Source organism: Pinus tabuliformis, chromosome X (genome assembly GCF_031772625.1).
Source record: "Pinus tabuliformis cultivar Carrire ecotype Pingquan chromosome X, CPIR1, whole genome shotgun sequence".
NCBI classification, from domain to species: domain Eukaryota; kingdom Viridiplantae; phylum Streptophyta; class Pinopsida; order Pinales; family Pinaceae; genus Pinus; species Pinus tabuliformis.
The window spans coordinates 1,467,431,793-1,467,446,970 of NC_142308.1; positions in this window are offsets into that span (position 1 = coordinate 1,467,431,793).

A 15,178-nucleotide genomic window follows, 5' to 3' on the forward strand; every position below is an offset into this window, starting at 1 on the left:
ATGCACTTACAATCAATCAATCTTTCATAAGAACGAAGACATTTACACATTCTAATTCGCCGGAAGAGAAGACTTTACGCCACTTTAATTTGAATGAACATTAATCAACTATAATATAACTTTGACTATCGATCGATAATGAAAAAGAAATCATTAAGAAACATTAAACAATCAAATTAAAGTTGGGCTAGACACAGAGATACAAACTTATTTTCGGAGACATAACATTCATTGATCAATAAGTAAACAAAAAAATAGAGAATTTGGCAAAACAAATTTCAAAGATGGAAAACTGAAACTCATCCTAGGAGGATCAGCACAGCCCAGAGTGGGAGACAGTGTGCTTCAAAGCAGTTTCCCCTAACCCAGGGTGCTCTGCAGTGCACTGTGTCCCTCACAAGCCTGTGCTGGTGACAGTAAGCCATTTGAAGAGGAAATTTGACACAGTTTTGACCAATTTTTCAATGTAAAGAGCTAAATTACAATCTATGAACACAAATAAGGTCTACAAGGATGTCTTAGGAGGTGGATAAGCTACTAGGAAAGAGGATCTTCCCCAATGGAGTTGCCAATTTGTTTTGGAGAATTTGGCATCTACGGATAAATACTAATTCCCTAGATAAGTAGTTGTATCTAGAAACAACAATTTAAAGTGTTTTAGACTTTTCCTACAAGCAATAGATAAGATGAGAAGATAAGAAGACCTACTTGTAGTTCCACTTTCCTCTCGTCTCCCTTGTATCGATCATGTGGCTCCTTCCCATACTTAATACGCTTGAGAAGTACCCTGTAAACACAATAGAAAACAAAGAACCGATCAAAGCATATGATCTGTTGAATATAAGTAAAATGAATCAGATACAATTCACACATATAAGAATTATGAAACAATACAAACATGTGGGAAAAAGGTTCAAACACTTTATTATATAGAATAAGGAACTACAACCATTGGTGTCTGATTCAAAGCCATTCCTCCAACTTGGATCCCATCCACATCACATCGAAAGCATGACAAACTTGTAGCATTACAATACTTGCTTCAAATCCAAATCTCATAGCAACATTATCTCCTTACAATTCAACAGGAATATGAAGGAGGTTTTTTCATAAATGGTGGCATTGAATGGTCTTCCATGCTTAGAATTAGTTCCATGGAGGAAGGGATGAGAGGATAGGAAGCACTTTAACTCATTCCTCACCCATGTTCGAGCTCATAGGAGTTGATAAGTGAGGGAACCTTCTAGATGACTCCAAAAGATAAGAATATTCCCCAAACCCTATGTGAATTTCGCTCATTCTCTCTCAGCGTAGGTGAAAGTAAGCCTAACTGCTCTACAGAGCACCCTAGCCATCGACTCAACTACTCTGCAGCGCACCTTTACAAGGGCTTACCTGCATTGGTCCCTCTAGAGGCTAGTTGGATGTCTTCAAGTCATGAAACTGTCTGGGAAGGAGACATTCAAAGGGTGACTTGTTTAGGGCATGAAGCAACTAAAATTAGGGTTTGATGAGCCTTAAAACACTGATCTAGATGTTGAGAATTGATGTGCCCAAATGGATATGTAACATACCCAATTATTTTTTAATCGCAAGCTTGAAGGGGATAGCATATGCTTGCACTATAAGTTCATCCTTCGGACAAATCCAACTTAGTAAGTTTAACGAGCCCTAGGAAGGAGAATCTCATGTTCGTGATGGTGACTCCAATGTCATTTAATAGTTTAACAAGTCCGACAAAGGTGTAACTCGGTATCTTTTTCATGTTTAGAGAGTTTGAAAAAGACACGTAAAAGAAAACTTCACATGGTCCCTTTTTGTACATTTGTGTCTGTCGAGCCCGAAAAGGTAGAAAACAATACTTGAAAAAACCGCTTGACCATTGTAGTCAAGGAGTACCTTTTTCGTAAACAGTGCCTCCCATCCCAAAAAAGGGGTAAACTTATACTAGGCACAAGACATTTTGCATCCATTAACGAGTTCAAAACAGCAAGGGCTCATCCATCGTTTCGCTTTTAAGGGGTCGGAAAAGAGCTAAAAGTGGACCCCCCGTTTTATTTTCTTTTATGAGTCAAAAGGGAAAAACACTTGGCAATATTTTCAGTTTTTAAGTCAGAAAAGAGCTTAAGGGTGAATTGTTTTGGAGGAACAAGTGCTATAAAGGGTAGCAACTAGTTCCAGCAATGGTGGAACTGCTCAAAACATGTAATGCTCAAGAGGCTAGCTAATAAAACCACTCATCGCTGCGGTCCCTCAGGAAAGGAAAAACAACCAAGTGAAAGCATATGATTGGCCAAATAGATGGTGGTGATGGAATGAAATAACCAAGTCTCATATAGCAGAAATTAGCTGATAAAAATGGCAATCACGAGATGTAAATTGGGCATGGGTTCATTTTTACACCAACTTGAACCATGGAGAACTTTGCTTGGATTTGGTATCATGATTACACAAGCTTGAAAAGAAAAACTATGCTTGCTATAAGTTTGCATGCCCCCAGCATAATGACTCAATCGAGGTACATGGCCCCCAAGCTTCATTTCATTCAACTAGGTAGATGGAATGAAGGTTCAATTTCGAGATATTGGAAAGACTCGATTGGGATTTTACGAGATCTGAATCAAAGACTCAATTTGGAAAAGGGAGTTGTTATTTTTTTAATGAGGTTGACATGGTAAAAGAACTATCCTCAAGACCCTTGTTTCATTTTTTAACGAGCTTGACACAAGACAAAGAACTATGCTCACACCCTTTGTTTCATTTTTTAACAAGGTTGACACAAGACCAGGAACTGTCCTCACTCCTTGTTTCATTTTTTAACGAGGTTGAAACAAGAAGAGGAACTATCCTCATACGTTGTTTCATTTGTTAACAAGGTTGACACAGAAAAAGAACTATCCTTGTGACCCTTGTTCATGACCCATAAGAGAACATGGCCCCCAAGAGGTCCTCACTGGACGGGAGAACTATGCTCTGGGAGGAACACATGTCAACTGGTACAAATAACAGATAAGGTTCCAATGCCCCTAATACATAATGTGTCATTCCATCTGCGTGATCGTCAGTAGATGTGGAGATGGAACGGGTAGCCACATAATTCACATGTGGTGGGGAAGGTACTTCTTGCAAATAAGAGCCGATAGGGGATGATGGTTGTGAAGGAGGCACGTGGTGACCAATGAATGACAGTTGATAAATAATCACAATTCTCCCTTCATGTGGAAAACAATCCACACGGCAAAGCGAAGAAACAAGGGCTCCCATGACATAAACAAAGTCTCTTCCAAGGAGAAGATTAAAATCTAAGGGACCTTGGACCACCATCATGTCTATATAGATAGTCTTCCCTTCCAAAGTAATATGGAACTTCAAAAGGACCCCTAAGGGTTGATTGGTTCCTCTATCAAAAGCCAACATATTCTGGGTGATAGGAACAAGCTATGGGGAACCCAAATCTTTCCAAGTATTAGAATACATGATGCTAACATACACACCTTCATCTAAAATAGTGCTAGGTACTACCATATTATAGACTTGTACTGTGATCTAGAAAGGCACATAAGATGGGAGGCGGAAAGCAGTCAATGGACCCCAATCGAAAGAGACGATGGAACTACTTGGTGGGGGTATCATATGATTTCCCCCAGGTTGTACAGGAATAGGAGAAGGACTCTCCTGAACAACTAGGATGGGAGCATCACTCTTCGATTCATGAGAATCTAAAGAGATGAGAAGAACATGAGTAGTATGATAATCACTACTCTTTTCTAGAACAGAGTTAATAACTAAAGTCGGAGCCAAGTTGGCACTCTTTCTAACCAATGGTTGGTCAACAACAAACACAAGAGAGTCTCACTCAAGAAGAGCAGGAGGGGCGAGAGATGAATCTAAGTCAATCTCTTTACCAACTAGGAGAGGGTTAGAAGAAAGCCTCTAATAACCAACAGGAAGTTGGGGTTGAGGAGTTGCAAGGTTCTCCAAAAGTTTGGAAGCTTTATCCATAAGAGGACAAAGGTGAAGAAGATGCTCTCCTTCACATAACCTACAGGAAATCTAATCTTTCCTTTCTCTTACCATCATTAGCCAAGGTGTAGGATCGACATGATCTCTAGAGGTCGATGGAGATTCTCGATCCATATTTTGAGACCATACCTCTAAGACTCTGGGAATGCCAGGACAGTCTCGAAGGATATGGTCACCCTTACACAACCTACAAGAGAATTTTACCTTCCGCGAAGGATCAGAAGGTTTGTTGACTGGGGGTGCATTTGGAGTAATAGCTGCACAATTGGCCTCTCACTTATTTGACTTCTTCTTCTTCATCTTCTTCTTTTTCTTCTTAGCCTCTTGGTTACTGGATTTGAAACTTTCACCAGGCGAAGTAGAAGAGGAGGGTGAAGAAATGGGGGACGAAGGCAAGGGGTCAACCTTAGAATCATCGTGGCGTGATTCAAATGAAGGAGACGTTTGGATAGGAGTCGGGATGCTTGAGACCACCAAGGTCAAAAAAGACCAGACAGGTAGACCAATGGTTAACCCAGGAAGGGACAACATCACCATATAAGGAGCACTAGTGTTTCCAAAAGAAGGAAAAGAACCAAGATTCCCATCTGAGGGGAACCCTTGACCGGTAGACTTTAGGAATGTTTCCATTGGAATTGACTTTTAAAGGAACACTAAGGAAGATAGCTTTAACCAAGAATATTTCGTGGGTAGTTAATTTCAAGACACTAAAACAAAACTTTGCCTTTTCATATTTTAAGAGTCGAGAAAAAGTCGAAAGGTGACTCTATCACTTTCGATTGGAAACAAGCTCGAAAGGAAAAGTGCTCAAATGACCTTTTAAGTTTAATGAGTCAAAAATATAAAATGACTGCTCTGGATGATCTAGGTAAAAAGGATTACCAGGCAACCGTCAACTGCAGAATACCTCCCAGTGAACCGAGAAGTACGGGCAGACAATCTCCCCAAATGTTGTGTTCGGTGTATCACGTTTGCAAGGTGGTTGACTCGACTTCATATGGATAAAGTATTTCAGCCTAGATGGGTCTCCCGTTATATACTCGACGATATGGGGAGCACAAATCTGTACTATCGATGTCTAATGCCAAATCGAACGACAACTGCTAGGTTTAAAGACGTCGGAACACATCTCTAGCCTAGACCACTAAATGTGAGCATTAAGTTTAATGGTTCCTTAGGTTAATTCAATAAATTTTAATGGTTTTTTTTGAATTAGGTTTCAATTACAAGGCCCTACTTCTGTCATCTAAAAACTCCTATATGCAGCTATATGAGAAAATAGATATTTGTCTTTGATGAAGTTATCACTAATTGAGAGGTGGATAACACAAAATTAATGCAACAATTGAAGAATGAAATCTTTCATTAATAAATCTCCTAAATGCACTTAATATTCCTATAACAACATAATAAGTTTCATTTCATTTCCAATGCTTATGATGATGCAATTCTAGCTTCTCAAGGACGCTACTAATGCAATATGTTCGCTTAAGTAAACTAGAATGATGTTCTTCTTTTCATAAAATGCAAAATGAATCTTTCACATAAAGCACTTTAATGAAATTTTTCACAATTCCGAACAAACAAGCATCAATCAAATCCAAAGAATGATAAATGAAATTAAAAGCAACTTCTTCCCTGAATCGAACAAACCAAACACATAAATGCTTTAATCGAAAAACTAAGCAATGTAATCTATGCTTGAAAAGAGAAAAGACACACTGCAAATAAGAGAACAAACGAGACTATTTCACTCATTCAATTGAAAACAAAGCATCCTAGCCACTTCTGCGTGGAAGAAGAGAGTTTGAGGGTAAAGACACACTGGCACTGGAATGGGAGAAATTCTGATTTTTCTTAACTCAAAGACCGGAGCGACTTTTGGGCCAAAAGTAGCGCCATTCGGCATGACTGACTAGTACTACAACTACCACTGATGATTGATCAGTGCGACTTTTTGGCCAAAAATAGTGTCGATCGAGGGATTCAAAGAAAAAATAAAAAAGAACTTCACACAGGGCCAAACTTAACACATCAGAGGGTGGGCTAAACTAAGTAAGCACACAAACCAAGCTAAATGAAGCTCCCTAGGTAGGGATAAACACAGTGAAAATAGGCTACAAGGCAAAAATCAAGGAGCAAGACACACTGGTTAAGATTCGGGGAAAACCTTAATCTTCATCTACATGCATCGACATGGCTGCCTAACTGACAACAAGCACTAGAGGCTAGTTGGCACGACTGTTTCTCAGCATATCACGCTGATCGGCGCAAATATTAGCGGATTAAGTATGCTGATCAAGAAAACAAAGGAAAAAATAAAAATTTCCAAAAGCATAAACCAAACTTTCTACTGTGAAATTTAAACCCAGAGCAGTAAACAAAGCAAAGAAAACTTATCTAAAGGAAAATGGTGAAACTATCAAAGTTCACACAAAATCATGAAATTTCAAACAAACAGAAATATGGGATCCCCAGTGGAGTCTCCAATTTGTGGTGAAGTAAAATTATAAGTGCGGACAAAAACGAATTCCTGTAGCCCGATAATGGGTCTTGCCACAACAGATCCATTCTATGGAAGATTTCCTTAGGTTAAAATCAATCAAGAGGGCCTACCTCTTGGTCCGCTTATCCTACTTGATGATGTCCTCACTTGCTCACTCTAGCTATCTCTCGCTTCCTTCTTCAAGCACCTGAAACAAGTAAACAACAAAAAACAACAAACGTGATAATAGAAAAATTGCAATTCAACCTACTTAACAAGTCAAGAAACATTAAACCATGAATATGTAGTATTACAAAACATGTAGGAAATCAATCGATAGTTGCATATATTAATATCAAAGGGAGATTACAACCATTCGCCTTGACGTTGCAGTCCTCCTCTGACAAGACCAAGTTCCCACACAATTCTTCTAACATTCCATGATGGACTCAATCAACAATAGTTTTGAGGCTCTTCCTTTTAGGCTTCACTCCAAACCACATCACACTTCTCCCTCATAGAACTAGATAGCTACAACTAGTAATAGCTTGTTGTCTACTCCAAACCAAAATAGCATAAGCATGCTAACATCAACACTCTAACTAGCTTGTGCTTGGGAAGAAGGGAGGTTTATATAGGAAAAATGGATTGGAGATGGATCCTCTTCTCATGGGAGAAGGTCTTATCCTTTGAGGTAGTTTAATCATTATAGGGGAAAGGAGCCCAAACTGACATCCTCGACCCCATCCGACCAAACCATCTACCAGACTTCCGTTACGAAGCTTCTAGAGCTAGAAGTTTTGGCTCCTAATTTAAAAAACTTTCCATAACAAGACTAGCATGACTGGAAGACAGCTCAGTCTCTCTGGTCGGCATGAGGAGTAGTGCTAATCTCTGCATATTGGTGCGGGAGAGACAAGGATCATTAGCGCCAGTTTTTTAAACTGGGAAAAACAGAAGTTTCAGGGGAAATGGTGCAAAAGGGAATTGATCTGCTCATGAAGAGGGACACAATGGGAGTTTCTTCATGAAGGAAAAGCATGCGAGGTTCACTCTAGAGGTCCTCCAGGATCAAGGAACGGGGAGTACAGGGATAGTGGCTAAATGTTGTGTAACAAATAGCAAATAATATTACTACTGCGATGAAGATCAAGCCCTTTAACCATGAGGCTATTATATTCAGTTGAATCATTCGAACAAGCATTCGAGTGGGCAAGGGAAAATCTGAGTCCAAAATATTTTGAAAGCTTTTAGGAATTTAGAAACAAAAGGCTTGAAATAATTCCACTGCATTTGTTAAAAACTGAGGACAAACCTACACCCAGTGTGACCGTCAATAGCGAGGGACCAAATTCTCACATAGAGTCTCAAGTGGACACAGGAAATCACTGGATATAGGGAAAGCCCAAGACACCGAGAATACAACAGAATCTAGCAAGAGGTTAGCCAAAAAGCAAGTTATAAGTGACCCAACTAAAGATACCGGTTCTGAGATCAAAAGTAGTTGTTTGGAGCAAGAGTGGGACCAATTCAATAAAAAACTACAAGACACTCCTAAGACAACAGATGCCCAGGAAACCACGAAATATCACACTCCTCTGCATACCCTGAAAATTACAGAATCTGAGCCGATGGATGAACAAGGGACAACTTCGTAGCAGACATAAATCATTCATGCTTTGCCCACATCAAAAACTGTCCTAAAGGTGATTTAAATTCCTCTTTTATATGTGTTCTACAACCCACTTCACAAGGCTGTAGTAAGGAGAGAGAGGAAAAGAAGGAGGATAAAAACACCTGAGATCCCACCTGGGAATGAGCCAATGGACATAGCCTAGAAGGATATTCCTTCCAATCTAGCTGAAAATTGACCAATTGTCGTAGTTTACAGGGGCATATGCAACTGCCACAATGGATAAAGCTACCGAGATATATATTTTGTTAAGGAAGAAGGAAGATAAGATAGTGCATCTCGAGAAACAACTGCAAATTGAAAAAGAAAATGTGAACCAAACAAACATTTCTGCGAAGAAGCAAACATTTCTGCGAATAACATGCAAGTTCAAGTGTTGCAAGAGGCCATGGAAAAATATGAAGATGTCCCTACTTTTGAGGAATTCATCAAAGAGGCACTAGAGATAAATTCCCTCCTATCAAAACAATAAGAACAATTTTGCCAAAGAATGTCGCATATCACTCCTTATCTTATCACCAATGACCAGTTAACGAATAAGGATTGACCAAAGGACTGAATTTAATGATCTAAATACAAGGATCTCAGAATTCATCGAATGGTAAGAAACAGAAGAAAGAAGGAGGGTTAATCTGCCCGAGATTGAGGAGACACATAAGGACATTCTATTCACGGATTGGGACGCACAGATCAAGCAAGCTGAATTAGCAGTGGCAAGAGTAGCTAGGGTGTCAAAGAACATAGTAAAAGTGGTAAACCACACTTTGCATGCCACCAACCTGGTGAAAGAAGGTAACCCAAAAATACTGCCCAATTTAAATGACTTGCATAAAAGCTGGAAGGAAAGAGCGAAAATCCAAAGGGAAGTGATTGCAAAGTTAACAAAGACTAACTGGGAGGCGCATTGGCAATACCTTGTCAAGCCACAGCCAAATCATGACCCTCAACTACTCACTCCATTCAACTTAGCGGATGATGCCACCTCTCACAGATTTTATTTTCGCAGGACAGGTCAGAACACAGTTTGGGGCACCTCCTCAAGTCAAACTGATGGCCGATATATGTGATTTAAAAGAGAAGTTGGCAGACAACAAGTCATAATTATAACCTCTTCTCATCAAGTCACTTTTATTTTTAGAGTTAGTTGACTAGTTAGTGGGCTAAGACTCTACCAGACTGAAAATTGCTTATTCAAAGAAACACACACACATCCATCATTTTTACTTTTAAGAAAATTCTAATGTTAAGGGTACGTACCTAAGGTCCTGCGTTCGAGAAGGCCTTTAGGGTCCAAACCCTTCTTGGAGTTCCCTTCTTCTTCCTTTGACCTACAAGACAAACAAATCAAAGAACACAACAGTACATGTACAAATACTTATGTATAAACCATCTTTATGCTATAAAGTTAGTTATAAAAATCTTTAAGTAACTACTTGCATAAGAATTCAAAACAAGAATCTCATAAGCATAAAGAGAGATTGTTTCGGGAACAAAGACGTGTTTCTTTATATATAAAGGCAAATAAAGTACATATAATGGAAAGATATCACCTGAACACCTTCAGTAGGCTCCAAGCAAAGCTTCCTCCCGGATTCGTTCCAGCCTCAAGCCTCCAACAAGAGCTCCTTCCAAGTCTTACTCAATGATGATATCAAGGATGAATGATCACCAATACACATGGAAACAAGGGTTTCCTATGCAAAATGGGGGAAGTGCAGAAAGCACCAAGGACTTCAGACCTGGTCTAAGGGGAAAATCTCAGCATAATAATCTTGCTCTCATTTCTCTCTCCCTTAGGCCTTCCCTTTGATGTCTTTTTATACCATCTCCAAAGTAGTTTTTTAGTTAGGAGTTGGTTGGGAACAGTTGGGCCACGGGCACTAACAGGTGATCCAGCAGGTAAAACCCGCGATCTCCGCCCGAAAATAAGGAATTATATATATTTTTAAGTGTTTTAATACATACACGCGGGTTGGGTATACACAGACCCGCGTGTACACGCGTTTAACTCAGGGCAATGTCACGTATAGGGAATAAAACACTATTTTTTAAATTTTTGGACCAGGTCTGGAAGGAGGGGTTGCCCTAGGCCATGAGTGCAACATCACAAACCATAAGAGTGAGATTTGGAGCTATAACAGATGCCCCCTAATGTATGAGGTCAGAAGGGGAACATGATGGTCGAAATATATTATGTAAGTACATGGAAAGGAACTCTGTCAAAAAACCGAGGAGGACTGCACCAGAATTCAGCCTGCCAAGCCACCGAAAGGAGATCAGAAAGAAACACTGTCTGAGGCGGGCATACCCATGCTCAGGAAAAGTAAAGCATGTCCGCATATCAAGTACAAGTGGATCCACTATGTATACAAGTATGAATGACTGGAAGATACATAATGGATCATCTGATCATAATGAGTAAGTACATGTCTGAATATCACATATAAAACTGTCAATGATGCTGAAAGATGCAACGGATCACTGATATCAAAGACTGATCCCAAAAGGTACCAACTGAACATGATGGAATAGGATGGTACTACACTGCAAACTCAGGTGCCAGCATATAGAATGTCGCCATGACTGACTGCAACATATAAGGTGGAGTGGTATCAACTAGCAGCAACAGGAGCAACTGTCAAGTGAACCAATGAATGCTGATACAACCTGAGGTCTTCACCGACCGCCGTGGTACATTTCTACACCATGGGAATAAATGATCTAAAGTCGACCATGTGAGAAATCGTTTGATTACCGGTCATTAATGTATACCGTTAACAAACGCGAGACTACTCACCGATAATGATAATGAGCGTCAAGGTACCCAGTACAATCTAACAAGTGTGAATAGATGAGCTGAAGTCGAACACCTATAAGAATCTATCGATCAGGAGACAATGATGGTTTCCCACTGTCGATAGAAGGATCTGCCACTAATGACTGCAAACCCCAAGGTACTGCCAAATGGACTCTAGATCTTTGCCCCAGAGCAATGAGTCGGAGTCGATAGGGAAAGATCCGCTAGAAGGAAGGCATTAAGGCATCCTCCATCAATCTAGTGTGAGTGTAACCCGTAGGCCAATAATGTGGAAGGAATCAGACGAAAAAGATGTAGTAACCCAACCGAAGTACGTTTCCGGCGTACACAAGATGTAGCTAGCGCACGGCAGAAACCCTCTGAACCAACCAATAATGAAAGCTGACACAGAGGCGAGGTATCCACCAATAGGGTCAAATGGAAACCAAGGTACTGCACGAATCCCGATGTGTGATAATGTATGCTGACGTTGAACACAAGAGAAACCACTCAATCAAAGACCCATGATACTGATCGATGCTGAGCACAAGGTGACCTATCAATAATGAAAATAGGGCCAGGGTGCGGCTCTAGGCCTGTCCTCAGAGCAAGGTGTCGTCGTCGATAAGGACAAGACCCGCTAGCAAGAAGTCAATGGGGACCTTCTCAAACCGGCACGAGTAAAGGACCAATATAACTGATGTGATGATAGACATGACACTGACAACCAGGGATGGCCGACTGAAAAATGAGTCAAGAGACACCGCAGAAAGGCCGACTCAGGCTAACTTCCCTTGAACAAAAGCACGACTCAATGTGACTATGTGGCAGCATATGATGAATCTGTATAAGTTCGTCATGCAGGAGGCACGAACGAACCCTCCATATGATTGGAAGAGATAACCAATCGGGGGAGAACTGACTCGATAACAAGGTTATGGCATACCTAAGTCAAACTAAATCCCACCCATGCGGAGGAGACTTTGCTTTGAGTGCTTTGTTCAAGGGCGACATGACTGACTCTAGCTGCCAACAGTAAATGGAAATAATGTCCCTGTTCCCGCTCTTTTTGGAATATTTAATTTTTTTTGTCTTTTTCTGATAAGCCGGAAAAAGAATAAAAGAATGCTATGGTATAGTGGAAAGAACGAGTGTCGGTGAAACAGATGATCTAGTTCCTGGGAAAGGAACGTTCCTATGCTCAATGTAGGGAGGTGAAAACTGGTCAGTGACACTCAGAGGTATGTTCCTTCCACGGGTCTGGGTATGTCAAGCTGCAGAAGTCAAAGGTATGCAAGGTTGATTTTGCAGATGTCATGGTCAAAAGTTGGCTTAAACACGAGTCCAAGTGAAGCCGGCTCTAGGCCAAAAGGTGCAAATGGTCAACATGCAATGCAAAAGTACAACTCGACACTCATAGGAGCCTCTAGGGTATAAGGCCAGAACGAAGCGAAGAAGCAAAGAGGAATGAGTCTTCAACGCATAAGTCATGGCGGGAATACAGAGGACTCCCGAGCCTACTCAAAACGAAGCAGCATGGGCAACAAATGTCAGTGAGGTGCTAACTAGGATGCCCATGTAAAGGATGGCTCTACCATCGTGTCATGATTTGAAGAATCGGCGAGTGAAAATGGCTAACGAACCATAACACGATGAGGTCAACCCTATGGCAGATGTATCGGTCAAATGGAGGCTAGTATGCATAATGCAGCGGAAAAATGGTGTCCCTAACCTATATGCCAGTGAGAACACGATACCTGCCATGACGGGTCAGCAGTCATGGAACCGTCTCGAACCGTCGAAAAATGTCCAAAATGTCCTGAAAAACAACCCAATCTCAACATTCCAAGCTCCCAAGTTAAAAGTTACATGAAACCAAACAAAATAAAATTTTGAAAAAATTTTGCATTTTCAAAACTTATAAAAAGAAATTTTGGACTTACCATTTTCACCGTTTGACTTGGAGAGCAAAAATTGTGGAGCAAAAGGAGCAAACTTCCCTGTGACTTATTCAACCGTTCAAACTTGCCGAAAACTTCCAAGTAAGCACTCAACTTGTCTTGCAATTAATTGTGATAGTTTTTAGGAAGTTTAATTGATGTTTCACCGTTAGATTTTTGCAAAAAATTGCTCTGCGGCATACACGCGGGTTGGCTGTATATAACTCGCATATATGACGGCCCTACACGCGACTGTATACAAGGGAACCCGCGTGTGCGCAGCAAACTAATTTTATACACAAAACTAACGGATGAAAATGATTTTTTGGATTTTTCAAATATAATGATGAACTTTGAAAAATATTTTTTGATGAGATTCAAATGACTAATATGATGATCTTGTTCCAGACATTGGGCCCATACGACCAGATGGATTCCCGTGGCATGGACGGCATGGACGAGGAGCCGAAGAGGCGGCTGCGGATGCGGAACGGACCTTAAACAACGTCCAGCGACACTTGGCGAGACTGAGCTGCCAAGTACCGATGGCCGAGATAGAGGACCTTCCTCCAGATATGCAGCGTCATGTGGTTGGCATGCCACGTGACTGGGTTCGCATCTTTCGGCGCGGCCCACGCTATAGTGACATACTTAGATGCTCATCCTGAGCCGAGGCACTAGATATGCCTGACATGATTATGGGCATTTGAGTCCCAATTTTGTATATTTTTGGACACACATATGTACACTCGAGATGCTTTGCGATATATATATATATATATATATATATATATATATATATATATATATATATATATATTTTTGACTTTTTGATGCATGATTTTATGATGATGAATGATTGATATGCCAGTCTAATGCTTGATTAGCGATAGAATCAGCTAACCAATTTTGAGATCTTGGAATGTGCAAATAATTAATGTAAATAAATGATCTTTGCAACAACTTCACCCTTAAATATTGGCGATATAATAATGGATCTCTAACCCGATAAATGTTGTTTAACTGAGACACTATCAATTGAGAATCAAGATATACTACCAACGAGTCGATCACATGAGAGATTGCCTCGGATAATAAATTGATAACAGCTGTATACTCGGCCATATTGTTTGAAGCAGGACCGATACACACGCCTCTCGATATCATCAACTGACCAGTTGGGTAATAAATTACCCAAGCTGCGGAAGCAAGATTCCGAGTGTGCTGACTAGCACCATCGGCGAATCCAAAATAGACCAAATCATCCATCAGCACCTGCCACAGCAGACCAAAAAGCACTGATATCAGAAAACGCTCGACAATATATGTATAAATATATACATAAAATACAAAGAAGTCATCGCCCAGCCTGAACTAAGCAAAGTACTTCTTGAGGTAGAGCCCGTCAGGGGGCTCTGCCAACTGACTCCTAGTGATGTTTATAGGTACGATGATCGAACCAATCAATATACTCTCTTCGGCAAATAAATGTGTTGGAGCCAAAGGGACCGTAGAAACATCACTAGTCGAACTGGAGGACCGAGATTCTACTTGATGCATCGGGGAATGAAAGTGTAACCGACGATGTAAATCTTCCAAAGGTCGATCTATGGCCGTCATTGCTTCGAATACCGCTTCATCCGATGGAAAAACAATATCAGAGCAATCCGATGCAAAGGTGGAATCAAGGGTCCGAAAATGAGCCACATCACCATCTATTTCTTTCCCAAAGGAAATAGTAGAATGGTTATCTACAAAGTTATCGATAGATTCGCATCTAGGTTCTACCGTAGATATAAGAGATTCTATTCCACCCACCTTGTCGTCACCTGATGTGGTCACAGATGAAGCTAAGGTTCCAGGATTCGAAGAATAAGGAGTTTGGACAAACTCTCTCCGTAAAGGATCCCTGGAGGATGAAATTGTATCTATACCAGTTGTAGGAGGGGGAAGATTAAACGTACCCATCAATGAAGAGTACATCCCGACTCCTAGACTCTCAGTAGGCAGACGGGGGTTACCTACTAAAGGAATAGTAGAGTCAGAGTTTGCTTGAGGATCAACTGGGCAATAGTCCAATTGGTCAACCTTAACGATTTTCCCCTCATGAGGAAAGCAAATGACACGAAACAGAGTCGAAACCACGGCATCCATCTCGTATACCCAGTTCCTTCCTAATAGGAGATTATAGTCTAGGTTAGCGTCTATGACCTCTACTTCAATATTAACGACCTTTCCTC